Below are 15302 nucleotides of genomic sequence, written 5' to 3'. Positions count from 1 at the left end.
TTGAAGCTCTCAACCTGCTCCACTTCAGCCCCGTCAATTAGAATGGGGGCGTGATCGGTCCTCCTTTTCCTGTAGTCCACAATCATCTCCTTAGTCTTGGTTACATTGAGGAATAGGTGCCTTCTCCATTGCTATTCAGTATACAAACGGCGGTTTCACATTTGGACAAGAAGAACACCTATGTGAGAATGCTGTTTATTGACTGCAGTTCAGCATTCAACACTATTGTTCCCTTCAAGCTCAACACCAAGTTCAGAGCCCTAGATCTGGACACCACCCTCTGCAACTAGATGCCGGGCTTCCTGACGGGCAGAACACAGGCTGTGAGTATTGGCAACAACACCTCCTCTACACTATCTCATAACAGGGCCCCCTCAGTTGTGTGTCCTCAGCCCTCTGGCAATAGATTGAGACCTTTAAGTCCTATGATTGAGTGTAGTCTGGTCCAGGGGTGCGAAGGTGAACGGCAAGGCACTGGAGCAACGAACCGCCCTTAATGTCTCTGCCTGGCCGTCTCCCCTCTCTTCACTGGGATTCTCTGCCTCTGACCCTATTACGGGGGTTGAGTCTCTGGCTTAGTTGGGCTCTTTCATCCCGTCCCTAGGAGGGGTGTGTCACTTGAGTGGGTTGAGTCAATGACGTGATCTTCCTGTCCGGTTTTGCGCCCCCTCTGGCTCGTGTGTGGAGATCTTTTTGGGCTATACTCAGCCTTGTCTCAGGGTAGTAAGTTGGTGGTCTGTTGATATCCTTTCTAGTGTTGGGGGGGCTGTGCTTCTTCAAAGTGGGTGGGGTTATATCCTGCATGGTTGGACTTGTCAGGGGGTATTTAGGACGAGGCTACAGTGTGTGTGTGTGTCCCCCCCCCCCCCGTCTCTGATTCCAGTATCTATGCTGCAATAGTTTATGTGCCATGGGGCTAGGGTCAGTCTGTTATAAAGTTTCTGGTGTATTCTCCTGTCTTATCTGGTGTCCTGTGTGAATTTAAGTATGCTCTCCTTCCCCAACCGGAGGACCTGAGCCCTAGGAACATGTCTCAGGACTACCTGGCCTGATGACTCCTGGCTGTCCCCAGTCCACCTGGTCATGCTGCTGCTCCAGTTTGAACTATTCTGCCTGCAGCTATGGAACCCTGACCTGTTCACTGGACGTTTTACCGTTTTACGTTTTACTTTAGCTTCTTGGACTTCTTGGACACTTGGTGCAGTATAATTAATAAATGTGGCTATAAATGCTACAAAATCAACCTTTTTCACAATAAGTGTATCCAGATCACTTGATTGAAGAAAAACAATTGCAACTAGTTGTGGTGCATCCACCACCATATGTTCTTCAGAACTGTGGCCTCTTGCTCCTTCAACGCTCTTCACAACCTCCAAATAGGAGATTTGTTGTATAGCCCTGATCCTTGACAACTCAACCTCTTTCCCCCTAACATGGCACTCAGGGAATATGAGGAAATATGATCCCCACCACAGTGGCAACATTTTACATTCACAGACTCTTCACTAACATATTCCTTCCGTCTGCAAACACTTGACACATGGCCAAACTTTTTATTTTACACTTCTTGCATTGCATCGGGTTTTGCATGAACGCTCTTACAGCGTATCTTATAAATCCCAACTTTACATAGGGTGTTAAATGCCCAGCAAACATCAATGACACAGATAAACTTAGCTCCTTTTTCCCCTTCTCCATACGAGTCAAGTGATAGTGGGACACCAGAAATAGAGTGTGCAAAGCTGTCATCAAGGCAGGTGACTGGTGGCTACTTTGAAGAATCTCAAATCTAAAATATATTTTGATTTGTTTAACACTTTTTTGGTTACTACATTATTCCATATGTGTTATTTCATAGTTTTGATGTCTTCACTATTATTCTACAATGTAGAAAATAGTAAAAATAAAGAAAAACCCTTGAATGACTAGGTGTGTCCAAAGGTGTGTTCTACTTGCACAGTTCACGACCATCGCGATGAAGCTATTTGTCAACGCACAGTTTCTGAGGTCCACACGCTGAAATGGGAAAACTCACTGTTGCCCTTTGCCCTTCTGTAACAGAGGCTGATGGCGCATTCTCTACCCTCAACCCTTCTCACTGCTTTTGCATATGTAACACCCTGTCCTACTCTGACTTTAGCTATCTGTTTCACTTTTTCCATGCATTCTGTAGACCTTGCTACCTCCACAATTGCTACAAGCAACTGCAGAGTGATGGGTAATGATGCTTCGTGGGAGGCAGTTGTTGATGTGTGCAGAGGATCCCTGGTTTGAGCCCAGGTAAGGGCGAGGAGAGGGACGGAAGCTAAACTGTTACATTGATGCTGTTGACCCGGATCACTGGTTGCTGCGGAAAAGGAGAAGGTCAAAAGGGGGGTGAGTGTAACCGATGTGAAATGGTTAGCGGGGTGCACGCTAATAGCGCTTCAATCCGTGACGTCACTTGCTCTGAGACCTTGAAGTAGTTATTCCCCTTGCCCTGCAAGGGCTGCGGCTTTTGTGGAGAGATGGGTGACAATGCTTCGTGGGAGGCAGTTGTTGATGTGTGCAGAGGGTCCCTGGTTCGAGCCCAGGTAGGGGCGAGGAGAGGGACGGAAGCTAAACGGTTACATTGACACCTCATACAGGTCAGACAAATCCCCATACCGTACCTTTCTATTTCTTTGAATCATATTCCTATCAGCAAAGAATCACTGACAAAACTATACTAAATATATTCACGTCACCAAATAATTGATTCAAATACACTGTTTTGCAAGGAAGGTCTACACTAGCCTTAACAGCACTCTGTAGAGTAGCACCAGGGTGTAGCCAGAGGACAGCTAGCTTCCGTCCTACTCCTAGGAGGCTCATGGTTCTCACCCCCTGCCATAGACTTTCACAGTAATTATGACAACTTCCAGAGGATGTCCTCCAACCTATCAGAGCTCTTGCAGCAAGAACTGACATGTTGTCCACCCATTCAAAGGATCAGAGAATGAATCTAGTACTGAAAGCTCTCTATCTAAACGTGAATCAATTGCGGTACCGTCCTAGAAACATAAAGCCCTGAACTTTCATATCACAGAATAATTTCGCAAATGAAAAATATACTCTTACTGTACAGTTTTAACACAGTTGCAGTCAACAGTATTTTTCAGTGACAACACATTTTTGTCCTACCTCATGATGCCATCTATTTTGTGAACTGCACCAGTCCCTCCTGCAGCAAAGCACCCCCACAACATGATGCTGCCACCCCGTGCTTCACGGTTGGGATGGTGTTCTCCAGCTTGCAAGCCTCCCCCTTTTTCCTCCAAACATAACGATGGTCATTATGACCAAACAGTCCAGAAGACATTTCGCCAAAATGTACGGTCCCCATGGGCAGTTGCAACCATGGTCTGGCTTTCTTGTGGTGGTTTTGGAGCAGTGGCTTCTTCCTTGCTGAGCGGCCTTTCAGATTGTCGATATAGGACTTGTTTTACTGTGGATATTGATACTTGTGTACCTGCTTCCTCACAAGGTCATTTGCTGTTGTTCTGGGATTGATTTGCACTTGTCGCACCAAAGCACATTCATCTCAAGGAGACAGAACGTTTCTCCTACCTGAGTGGCATGATGTCTGCGTGGTCCCATGGTGTTTATACTTGCGTACTATTGTTTGTACAGATGAATGTGGCACCTTCAGGCATTTCAAAATTGCTCACAAGGATGAACCAGACTTGTGGAGGCCTACACATTTTTTTCTGAGGTCTTGGCTGATTTCTTTTGATTTTCCCATGATGTCAAGCAAAGAGGCACTGAGTTTGAAGGTAGGCCTTTAAATACATCCACAGGTACACTTCCAATTGACTAAAGTGATGTCATTTAGCCTATCAGAAGCTTCTAAAGCCATGACATAATTTTCTGGAATTTTCCAAGCTGTTTAAAGGCACAATCAACTTAGTATATGTAAACTTCTGACCCACTGGAATTGTGATACAGTGAATAAGTGAAATAATCTGTCTGTTAACAATTGTTGGGGAAATTACTTGTGTCATTCACAAAGTAAATGTCCTAACCAACTTGCCAAAACTATATTTGTTAACAAGAAATGTGTGGAGTGGTTGAAAAACAAGTTTGAATGACTCCAACTGTGTATATATATATATATATATATATATATATATATATATATATATATATATATATATATATATATATATAGTGGCAGACCAGGGGGTTGGGTCAAAATGTTTACACAGATCAGACACTGACAGAGTAGGATTATCTCAGTTTCAAAGGTGTTTATTAAAATAATAGTTCAAAAGAATAGGTCTCCCCAAGAGACCCTCTCCGGGAAACCGTCTTCTAGGCTCCGGGTCGTACTGTATCCTGTGGTGATCAAAACTGAACTCCCTCCTGTTACCTCTGGTACCGTCCCCAACTTTTCAGAAGTCCTTTCCTCCCCCAGGTCTGCTGCACTTCTCGTAGCTTTATGGGACTTGTACAGCTGGTGAGCAATCAGCCCTTGATTACTCACCAATCCCCAATCAGCCCCAGCCGGAGATCCCGTCGAGTCCTGGCATGTCCAGCAGATGGCGCCATCGCCTCGTGATGTATACTTAATCTGTCACCAGGCCTCGACGAGTCTCCCCCGGTGGCTGACCTGCTGTACGCAACAATATATATAGATTTATACAACCTACTGCAAATTTCTAAAGTGAAAGAAAAATTATAAAACATTTTAAAAATTAATTTAAAAAAAAATACATACGTGTCTTGATTAAGTACTGTCATATCACCCCATAGTTAATATGATATTTGGCTTGGACAATAGAAAGTGCTGCTGCTTCCACATAAATACATACAATTATAGAATCAACAGAGAATAACACCCCATCATTCACCCCCCTCCCCACACAAAAGGTTAAGTACATGTCTGTCGGCAGGTAGCCTAGAGGTAAAGAGCGTTGGGCCAGTAACAGAAAGGTTGCTGGTTTGAATCCCTGGACTGACTAGGTGAAAAAACAGCCAGTTTATTAAGTACACCAATCTTGCCACCAGAACAACCTGAATTATTTGTGGCATTTTAAAAGGTGTCGCAAACGTTCCACAGGGATGTTGGTCCATGCTGACGCAATGGCATCACGCAGTTGCTGCAGATTGGACGGCGTTACATTCAAGTTGCGAACAGACCGTTCCATCTCATCCCAAAGATGCTCTATTGGGTTGAGGTCTGGGGACTGCGTAGGCCACTCAAGTAAACTGAACTCGCTGTCATGTTCCAGGCAATGTTTTTCCATTCCTTAATTGTCGAGTGTTGGTGACCGCGTACCCGCTGGAGCTTCTTCTTGTTTTGAGCTGGTAGGAGTGGAGCCGGTGTGGTCGTCTGTGGCAAAAGCCCATCCGTGACAAGGATTGATGAGTTATGCGTTCCGCGATGTTGTCCTGCACACCACTGTTAAACTGTGCCATTATTTGTGAGAGCTGCCTGTTAGCTTCCACGATTCTTGACATTCTCCTTCGACTGCTCTCATCAACAATATGTTTTTCGCCCACAGGACTGCGGCTGACTGGATGTTTTTTGTTTGTCTCACCATTCTCGGTAAACCCTAGACAGTCATGCGTGAAAAGCCCAGGAGGGTTGCCGTCTCTGATATACTGGATCCATTCTAGCTTTCAATCGAACAGTAACTGAATGCCTCGATGCCTGTCTGCCTGCATTATATAGCGATCCATTTTCGGGAATGGGGTCGTGTACGTTATAAAATGTCCTGTGACTGTACAGTATGTATTTAATTTTTACTAAGGATCCCCCTAATGATAAGCAGTTTTATTGACAGTGGTGCAAACTAATGTTTATCTGTTCAGCCTGCATATAGGCACCCTGTACGCCTCCTCGATGGCATCAGCTGGAACTCTGTGTTCAATGCATGTGTGGGGTCCGATATTACCTTTCTGGCCTGTCTGAAAAGTGTCATGCCTATAATCTTCCCTGATGCCTTCGTCAGTCTCAAGATTTGGGCATTGAGCTGCACTGTCAGGTTACCCATCCATATAACAATGCCGTAATTGACTCAATGGTGGATCTATACAAGAGGAGCATGATCTTCTGGTTGACTCCATAGACCCTAAGTCAATGCAAGAAATGCAAGAGCTGTCGCATGCATGAGCACACGCCAGTGGAGGCTGCTGAGGGGAGAATGTATCATAATAATGGCTGGAACGGAGAAAATGGAATGGTATCAAACACCTAGAAAACATGTGTTTGATGTATTTGATACCATTCCGCTGAATCCCCTCCAGTCATTACCACAGGCCCACTCTCCCCAATTAAGGTGCCACCAACCTCCTGTGGCACATGCTCTCCACATGGGTGTGCCAGCACAGCCCACTGTCAATGTGGACCCCCAGGTACTTATATGAGTTCACTTCAAATCAAGTCAAATCATATTTTATTGGTCACATACACATGGTTAGCAGATGTTAATGTGAGTGTAGTTGAAATGCTTGTGCGTCTAGTTCCAGCTGTGCATTAATATCTAACAAATAATCTAACAATTCCCCAACAACTACCTAATACACACAAATCTAACAAGTAATCTAACAATTCCCCAACAACTACCTAATACACACAAATCTAACAAGTAATCTAACAATTCCCCAACAACTACCTAATACACACAAATCTAAAGGGGTGAATGAGAATATGTACATATAAATATATGGATGAGCGATAGCCGAGCGGCATAGGCAAGGTGCAGTAGATGGTATAAAATACATGTGATATGAGTAATGTAAGATATGTAAACATTATTAAAGTGGCATTATTTAAAGTGACATTGTTTAACGTGACTAGTGATCCATTTATTAAAGTGGCCAGTGATTGGGTCTCAATGTGGGCAGCAGCCTCTCTGAGTTAGTGATTGCTATTTAGCAGTCTGATGGACTTGAGATGGAAGCTGTTTCTCAATCTCTCGGTCCCAGTTTTGATGCACCTGTACTGACCTCGCCTTCTGGATGATAGTGGTGTGAACAGGCAGTGGCTCAGGTGGTTGTTGTCCCCGATGATCTTTTTGGCCTGCCTGTGACATCGGGTGCTGTAGGTGTCATGGAGGGCAGGTAGTTTGCACCCGGTGATGCGTTGTGCATACTGCACCACCCTCTGGAGAGCCTTGCGGTTGAGGGCTGTGCAATTGCCGTACCAGGCTGTGATACAACCAGACAGGATGCTCTCAATTGTGCATCTGTAAAAGTTTGTCAGGGTTTAGAGATTTTTTCAGCCTCCTGAGGTTGAAGAGGCGCTGTTGCGGCTTCTTCGCCACACTGTCTGTGTGGGTGGACCATTTCAGTTTGTCTGTGATGTGTACGCCCAGGAACTTAAAACTTTCCACCTTCTCCACTGCTGTGATCAAGCCCACTACTGTTGTGTCGTCTGCAAACTTGATGATTGAGTTGGAGGCGTGCATGGCCATGCAGTTGTGGGTGAACAGAGAGTACAGGAGAGGGCTGAGCACACACCCTTGTGGGGCCCCAGTGTTGAGTGTCAGTAAAGTGGAGATGTTGTTTCCTACCTTCACCACCTGGGGTGGCCCGTCAGAAAGTCCAGGACCCAGTTACACAGTAAGGGGTTGAGACCCAGGGCCTCCAGCTTGATGATGAGCATGGAGGGTACCATGGTGTTGCTCAATGTTCTCTCCATGTACCACTATGGGGCTGAGGTCCCCAATGGACTTAGGGTCAAGGATCATCTCCTCAGTTTTTTCCCCACATCCTCAGTTTTTTTCTCCACACTCAGTTATAGGTGATGTTCATTACACCATCTGATAAATCCTTCAATCTCTGCACTGTAGCCGTTGGTGTCAGAGCTCTTGTTTAAGAGCCTGAGGACAGTGGTGTGTCCAATAACTTAACCACGTCGTTGTTGGGGTGCATGCAGACGCAGTCGTTTGTATACAGTGTGAATAGAATAGGGGAACTTGGTGGAAGCACCATTGGCAGTCATTACAGGTGTGAATAATTTTGAATAATATGAGTATTGTGGTGGCAGCACCATGTTATGGGTATGCTTGTTACCGGCAGGGGCTTGGGAGTATACTATGATCAAAAGAAATATGAAAGGAGCAAAGGAGAGGTAAAAAGTTTGAGGAAAACCTGCCATAGTCTGCTAAATCTGCTTGAAAATCAGTGACAAGCATAGAATATTGTTGTGCATCAATGATTCGCAACCAAATTTCCTGAGCTTGTGTAATTTTGACAAAAACAATGGATATGTTGCCCGAAGAGCTGTAAAATGTTTTATATAAATATTTCCTTTTTATATCAAACACTAAAATTATTTATATCAAATCATTTAATTATTAATATTTTAAAAATGATGAATCAGTGGAGGCTGCTTAGGGGGAAATGGCTCATAATAATGGTCAGAACGGTTCCACTCCAGTCATTATCACAAGCACGTTCTCCTCAATTAAGGTGTCATCAACCTGCGATATGAATATACAGTACAGCACGTTAAAACGGCTATCTGTAAGTAGGTTAAAGTGTGGTATTTTAATATATTGTTGAATAGCCTATACTTATTTTGTGTGTCTCAATAGTCTAATTCCATGAAGCCCAATGTTCTCAATAAAAAAAACTTGCTGGTGGTAAGTTGTTATTGTATTTGAATCAAGGTGGTTTATGATGCAAGATCAAGGGACTATTCATGAGGACCATGTCCAGAAGCAACCACTAGCCCCTTGTGTAGATCTGAAAGAATTAGATTTGGATAGGTTTAAATGTTTGCCATACCTAGAGCCATATGGCCATACCTATCCAATCTTTTCAGATCTACTAGTCAAGTGGATAGGCTAGGGGATAAGAGGCTAGGGGTTGTTTCTGGAAGAGATAGGGACTCCCTGACAGAACATGGGGAATGGTAAGCATACAAACAGATGCTGGATTTACCAGTATTTTGTGTTTTAGAACATGGATAATATTACACATTTGTACAATAGGTGGCAGCAATGTTCTTCAGTGGGATGCTATAAGAATTTACTAAAGGAGATGACGTATGGGAAATATAGTTTATTTATTGCCTACTGTATTTGTCAATACTGTAGCGAAGTCAGGAGGCAGTCCGAAGTGGGGCTTGAACCCAGGACCTTGCGAATGTCAACCAACTTAGCCGTTATGCCAAATGACCCAAACCTCTTCAACTTGCTAGACGTTGGGTTAATGTCACTAGTACAAAATCCCCTTCCTTTGGAGAGCATGTCATTGTGCTTCAGCCCTTTATATTCCTCGCCATAAACATATGGCCCTCTCAATTCTAAGGTTCAATTAGCAGGCAGTGTATTATTTCACATGAAGTAAAACAAAAACAAACGACTAAAATATGTCCCTCCCCAACCCTTATTCTGCCTGTTCCTCTTCCTTAAATGATTCTTCATGAATGGATGTACAAATCCCAGATTGCCTCTTTAAACTACAAGCTATGGAAGAGAAATAAAGTGGAGTTGATTCGCAAGCTCCTCAACTGTGGTTAGCGATTTAGAAATCCTGTCAAGCCATTTTTTGGAGAATTGGGAGAATTGAATCAAACAAGAGCTTTTGAGGAGGTTTATGTGTGTTAGTGTGATATCCTGCTTGCTTCATCTCTCTTAAACAGTGGGGTGTCGTCTCTGTTCCTGAGGGGAGTCATGGGAAGGCCTTTTCGAGGCAAAAAGTGAAAGATCTTTTGTGACAGCAGACTATCGCTATGCTCAGATATGACACTAATTTCCCAGGAGAGTAAGATCTTAGAGAGCCTTCATCTATCAGTTACATTTCAGGAGATATTGGCCGTTTATTTCTACATCTGTAGCTATACTTAGTAAAAATCCTCTCTGGTCAGATGTATTTTTGTTGCAATTGAGTGGACAGTTTGTCAACATATCATATTCAACAACATTCGTTAGTCCAGGAGTTTACATTTACAGTTTCAATGTTTTTGGGTATTCATATGATTGCATTCATTTGGTCCTTTGTTGGTGACATGCTTTAGTTTTCTTTGATGTTGAAACATGATCAAACATGGGTCTTCTACTTCTCTTTGACATCATTTATATTTTTGAGCATGACAAATTGTGGTGTTGTTTTGCTCGTTTCAATCTCCAAAGAGCCTCTGTGTAAGCTCATTATGGAGACGCTATTGGCAATGGGATTACTTTAATGCATTTGATGAATACACCATGAGGGGCTTAGACACAATGCCATGGGGCTATCCCAGTCAGTGATATTATTTCTCACATTGTCTCACTTTAACCGCTACAGGCCAAAAGCTAAGACTCTCTTTTATTCCTCTTGTCAAGTCCATGTGCAACATGTCTGTGTGTCATGTTGCTGGTAGGACTCATTTGAGCGTACGGGTCTAATCTTCATAGGGAGGGATGAAACCAGGAGGAACAAATCTGCAGTGATTACCTCGTAGTCCCTTTCTTCCCCTTCAGCCATTTCAAAGCACCTGCCAGAAACTCCCACAATGCAGTCCTCTGTTCCCTGCAGGTTTTCACCATTAATTCCAGATTAGCAAGCGTTGGTGGATACCCTCAGCCCCATCTCTTCTCTCTGAGGCTTCTGGAAAACTTGGGTACAGTATGCTGGGGTGTATTCATTAGTACACGCCTAGTTCATGTTAGTCCCTCCCCGTTCCTGCCCATTTGCTTCTGTTTGGTTCCTAGTAAATACACCCCTGTTGAAAAAGAGCAGGGCGGTTGGGGTTTACATGGGAGAAAGGTCCTGTTGACTGCGAACTGGAGATGCTGGACCTCAGGCTCAGCCGGATCCTGCAGCAAAGCAGATCACTCTGGAGTAACCTTGACTAAAGGGATTTAGAGATAGATATATCTTATCCTTCTGCTACAATTGGTTGTTCATTAAACCATTTTAATAAGCAAAGCATTTTTTCCCATGTAGTGTGATCAGCTGCAGATCTCTATGATCCTAAGATGTTTTGCATCTATTAGGCTAGTTACTGTATTGGATAATGTACAGTTAGGTAAGTATGCTATTAGCTACAGGTATTTTAAAGACATTTGTAAGTTGTAACCATACTAATTTGATCAATTAAGATTTCCTAAAGTTTTCCACTGAATTGTTTTGTAGTATATGAGGGGTGTTCTTGGTACTAACAGTATTCCACTAGGTTATTGTATCACCATCATTCAGCAGCATCAACCACGAATGATTCTAAATTATCCAGCCCATGCTCTTACCAAATACCCTGGCCTATGGGTGCGGACTTGTAACCTCTGGAGTCCATTCTGTTTCTATTTTACATACCTGTTGATGTCAACACAGACCTGCTTGTTGTACAGTAGGTAATCCTATGTCAACATTTTTGAGCCAATGTAATAAAAGACATTGATTAAACAGTGTGAAAACAAACAGTAGACAGCAGGGGTCACTACTGCTGCAGTTTTGAGAATGATTAAACAAACCATTTAACTAGTGTTTTTCTACCTGAGCCTGGAGAGACATGGAGTGTAGGCTTTGTGGGTACTAACACACCAGACTTAACAAACCAAGAGCTTGATGATTTGTTGATCAGTTGTGTTAGTGTGTGGATGTCTGTGGATCTCCTGAACTGAGGTGTTCAGTTCACCAACATAGAAAAGTCACAGTAGTTATTAGTTCATCAAACATCATTAACACCAATACACCTCATTCAATAAATACAATACACCACTGGCTCAAATGACCTTTGTAAATTTACAAGAGCAGGAATTGCCTGGCAGACAATGACAAGGGTATAACTGCATTCACTATCATGGAAAAGTCTCTCGAAAGCTCATATGGTGTCAGTCAGGTACAGCTGAGAGTCGCTGTCTGTAGTTGTAGTCTTTTAGTCTTGTAGTCTTGTAACCAAACTAGTATTATGTGAACCCAGTAGACAGAGAATAACATGTCAGTCATCCAAAGTTATTTGTTACTTCTATAACTTTTAGGTAAGATGCATAGTTTATGGTAAAAGATCTCTACAGATATTCACACAGGTCTTAGCACACCTGTCAAACATGGTTAGCTACCTGGAATAGGAACGTGACCTTGAACAAAAAACTCGCCAGCGTTTGAGTGGTAAAAGGTGGGAGCGGTAAGAGGTCTGTCTCAATCATTTTGAAAGAGAAAGAAGCAAGCCAATTGAATGATATCAATGATCTGCGATCACACACACATGCACACACACACATACAGGATCTTCCTCATTTCTAGGGTACAAACACTCTCTTGTTTTTCAGTTATTCATCAGACTTGAACTACAGAATATGTAGCCTAATTATTTAAAATAGCAGCTCTTTACTGTTCTATTTATTTAGATACAAACTATATAATAAACTCTGGTATGTGAACAGTGGTTTTCTGAGAACAGCCCATGCATCAACCCAATCTGTGTGAATTTCCAGAACAGTTTTCAAAAGACCGGTGTGGTGGTAAATTTACTGTAGCAGTAGTACTTTCAAAAACAACCCTCTTTGTGACTGACATAACACAAACTATTCTAATATTCTAATGTCTAGCTACAAGTGTATGGCCTTCAATGGGCATGATGCCTCTCTCATCTGATTGTCACTCAGTAATGGGAGAATCATATGGACAAACGGGGGCAGGGAAGAAAGAGAGTCCCCCCGCCCTCCACCCTCCACCCCTATCTGCACCTAGTCACCCGCCAGCAGCAGTTCATGCAAAGGACCGGAATTGGACACAAAGCCGTTCGGGGTGAGGGGGTTGGTGGGGAGTCGGGGTGAGGGGCAGAGGTGCATTAAGGGGAAGGCTCCACCATGAGAGCACTTAACTGGCTAAGAATGCTCGGACGAGAGAGGGGTGGAGATGGGCCCCGGTACCCCGCGAGTACAATGCCTTGGTAATAGGCACACGGTTTTTATGCTTGTTTGTCTCCTGCTTTAAAAGCTTTACAGTATATTTTTTCCTCAGGAGATGAATTGCATTGTATTGAAATGCTCCGCATCTAGAAGGACCCATATGGTCGGCCATATGAAGGAACCGGCTGCTAGTGGCCACCATGGCGAGGGGCCCGGCGCTAATCCCTGGCTTTTCGAGGCGCACACGGTGGTGCCCCGACCCTATTAGAGCCGAGGGGGCCGTGTGCCGGTGGGCCACCGTGTGCTGCCGTGGGCCTTGGGCGGAGCTCCTTGGACTGGAGCAGCCACACTCGTCTCCCTCTGCCATGATTTGCAGCTAGGCTCGTCCCCCATGTGAGTGGGCCCTGTCCTTATTGATTCCCCTCCAACTCCTAATTCCATTAATCAGAGCAATTTCCCTCTGGGCAGTGGTTTATTTCCGTCATCAAATGCCTGATGAAATCTTTAGACGGTGCTGTATTAGGGCCAATCCCCAACAAATAGCTGATAGTGTTAACCAGTCACAAGCTGCGCCGGAGCGCTGCTCGCCCCTCTAATTTGAAAGCAAGTGAGGTGATAATGCGGCGTGTCATCCTTTTGTGGGCTCGCATTAATGCCGCTGGCCGAGATGGCGATTGACGGCAAATCGACTCTTTCCAACGGCATCCGAACGAATGGGGAAGGGGATGAGATTTGGGACGATATGGAAAATAAAGAAAATAAAGAACATTGACTGGAAAACTGTGGAGCGACTGCGGCCTTTAATACATTACAGCTCCTAACGGGGAGGGCCTAATGCGTCACCAGTGTAGATTGTATTTGCATTTCAGTCCCTCTCTATCTCCTTCATCCCCCTTTCTCCCTTGCTCTCGGGCTGAACTGGTGGTTGGTTGCTATGAGAGCGCTGCATCAGCATTAAGTGCTGTATCCTGACTGAACGAACAGGCTTTAATTGATTCCTGTCGTGTTCACCTGGTTTTCCAGCCCTAAGTGGATATATTTGTGTTAAGCTGCAGGAAATTTATGACATAAATAGTTTGGTAACACTTTATTTTAACTGACATAAACAAGACATAAACAATGTTGTAAATGTCACCAAATGTCAAGGAACAAGAAAACACATCTTATTTCACTGAACGTCTGAAGTGACAAGATTGTGTCATGGTGCATGCATCGGAAACAGACATGACAGGTGACATATTATATGATGACATAACAGTTGGCACAAGATGTAGGCATAAGATGTCATGCCATCTTATAACATTTATTATGTGTTGTTATGATGCTAGTATGTTTCCATAATTTGTAAGGATTTATAGTGGCTTGCGAAAGTATTCACCCACCTTGGTATTTTAACTATTTTGTTGCCTTACAACCTGGAATTAAAATAGATTTTTGTGGGGTTTGTATCATTTGATTTACACAACATGCCTATCACTTTAAATATATTGTATTGTGAAACAAACAAGAAATATGACAAAAAAGCAGAAACTTGTGTGCATAACTATTCACCCCCCCAAAGTCAATACTTTGTAGACCCACCTTTGCAGCAATTACAGCTGCAAGTATCTTGGGGTGTGTCTCTATAAGCTTGGCACAACTAGCCACAGTGTCACGACTCCTACCGAAGGTGGCTCCTCTTCCTGTTCGGCGGCGCTCGGCGCTCGTTGTCACCGGTCTACTAGCTACCACCGATCCCTTTTCTGTTGGTTTTATCTCATTGGTTACACCTGTTTCTTGTTTAGGTTTTTAGTTGGGCTATTTAAGCCGGTAAGGCCCGCCTGCTCTTTGTGCTGACTTATTTTCCTTGGTGTTTATTGTGTGGTAGTGTGTTACATTTTTTTTTTTTCTCCGGACTAGTTGGGTCCTGGTTTTGGGCCAATCGTTTATGTGCGCCCGGTATTGGCGTGTACGATTTGCTCTGTGCCGGAATAAAAGCATTATTCTGTACCTTCTGCCTCCTGCGCCTGACTCCGCACCCACTACGCCTAGTGCGTCACACACAGGAATTTTTGCCCATTCTTCAAGGCAAAACTGCTCCAGCACCTTCAAGTTGCATGGGTTCTGCTGGTATACAGCAATCTTTAAGTCATACCACAGATTCTCAATTGTATTGAGGTCTGGGCTTTGCTAGGCCATTTCAATACATTTAAATGTTCCCCTTAAACCACTCAAGAGTTGCTTTAGCAGTATGCTTAGGGTCATTGTCCTGCTGGAAGGTGAACCTCTGTCCCAGTCTCAAATGTCTGGAGGACTGAAACAGGTTTCCCTCAAGAATTTCCCTGTATTTAGCGACATCCATCATTCCTTAAATTCTGACCAGTTTCCCAGTCCCTGCCAATAAAAAACATCCCCACAGCATGATGCTGCCACCACCATGCTTCACTATGGGGATAGTGTTCTCGGGGTGATGAGAGGTGTTGGGTTTGCGCCAGACATAGCGTTTCCCTTGATTGC

The sequence above is a fragment of the Oncorhynchus nerka genome, linkage group LG22 (genome assembly GCF_034236695.1).
Source record: "Oncorhynchus nerka isolate Pitt River linkage group LG22, Oner_Uvic_2.0, whole genome shotgun sequence".
In the NCBI taxonomy this organism is placed as follows: domain Eukaryota; kingdom Metazoa; phylum Chordata; class Actinopteri; order Salmoniformes; family Salmonidae; genus Oncorhynchus; species Oncorhynchus nerka.
The sequence above is the reverse complement of the archived record's forward strand: the minus strand, read 5'-3'. Positions refer to the sequence as shown.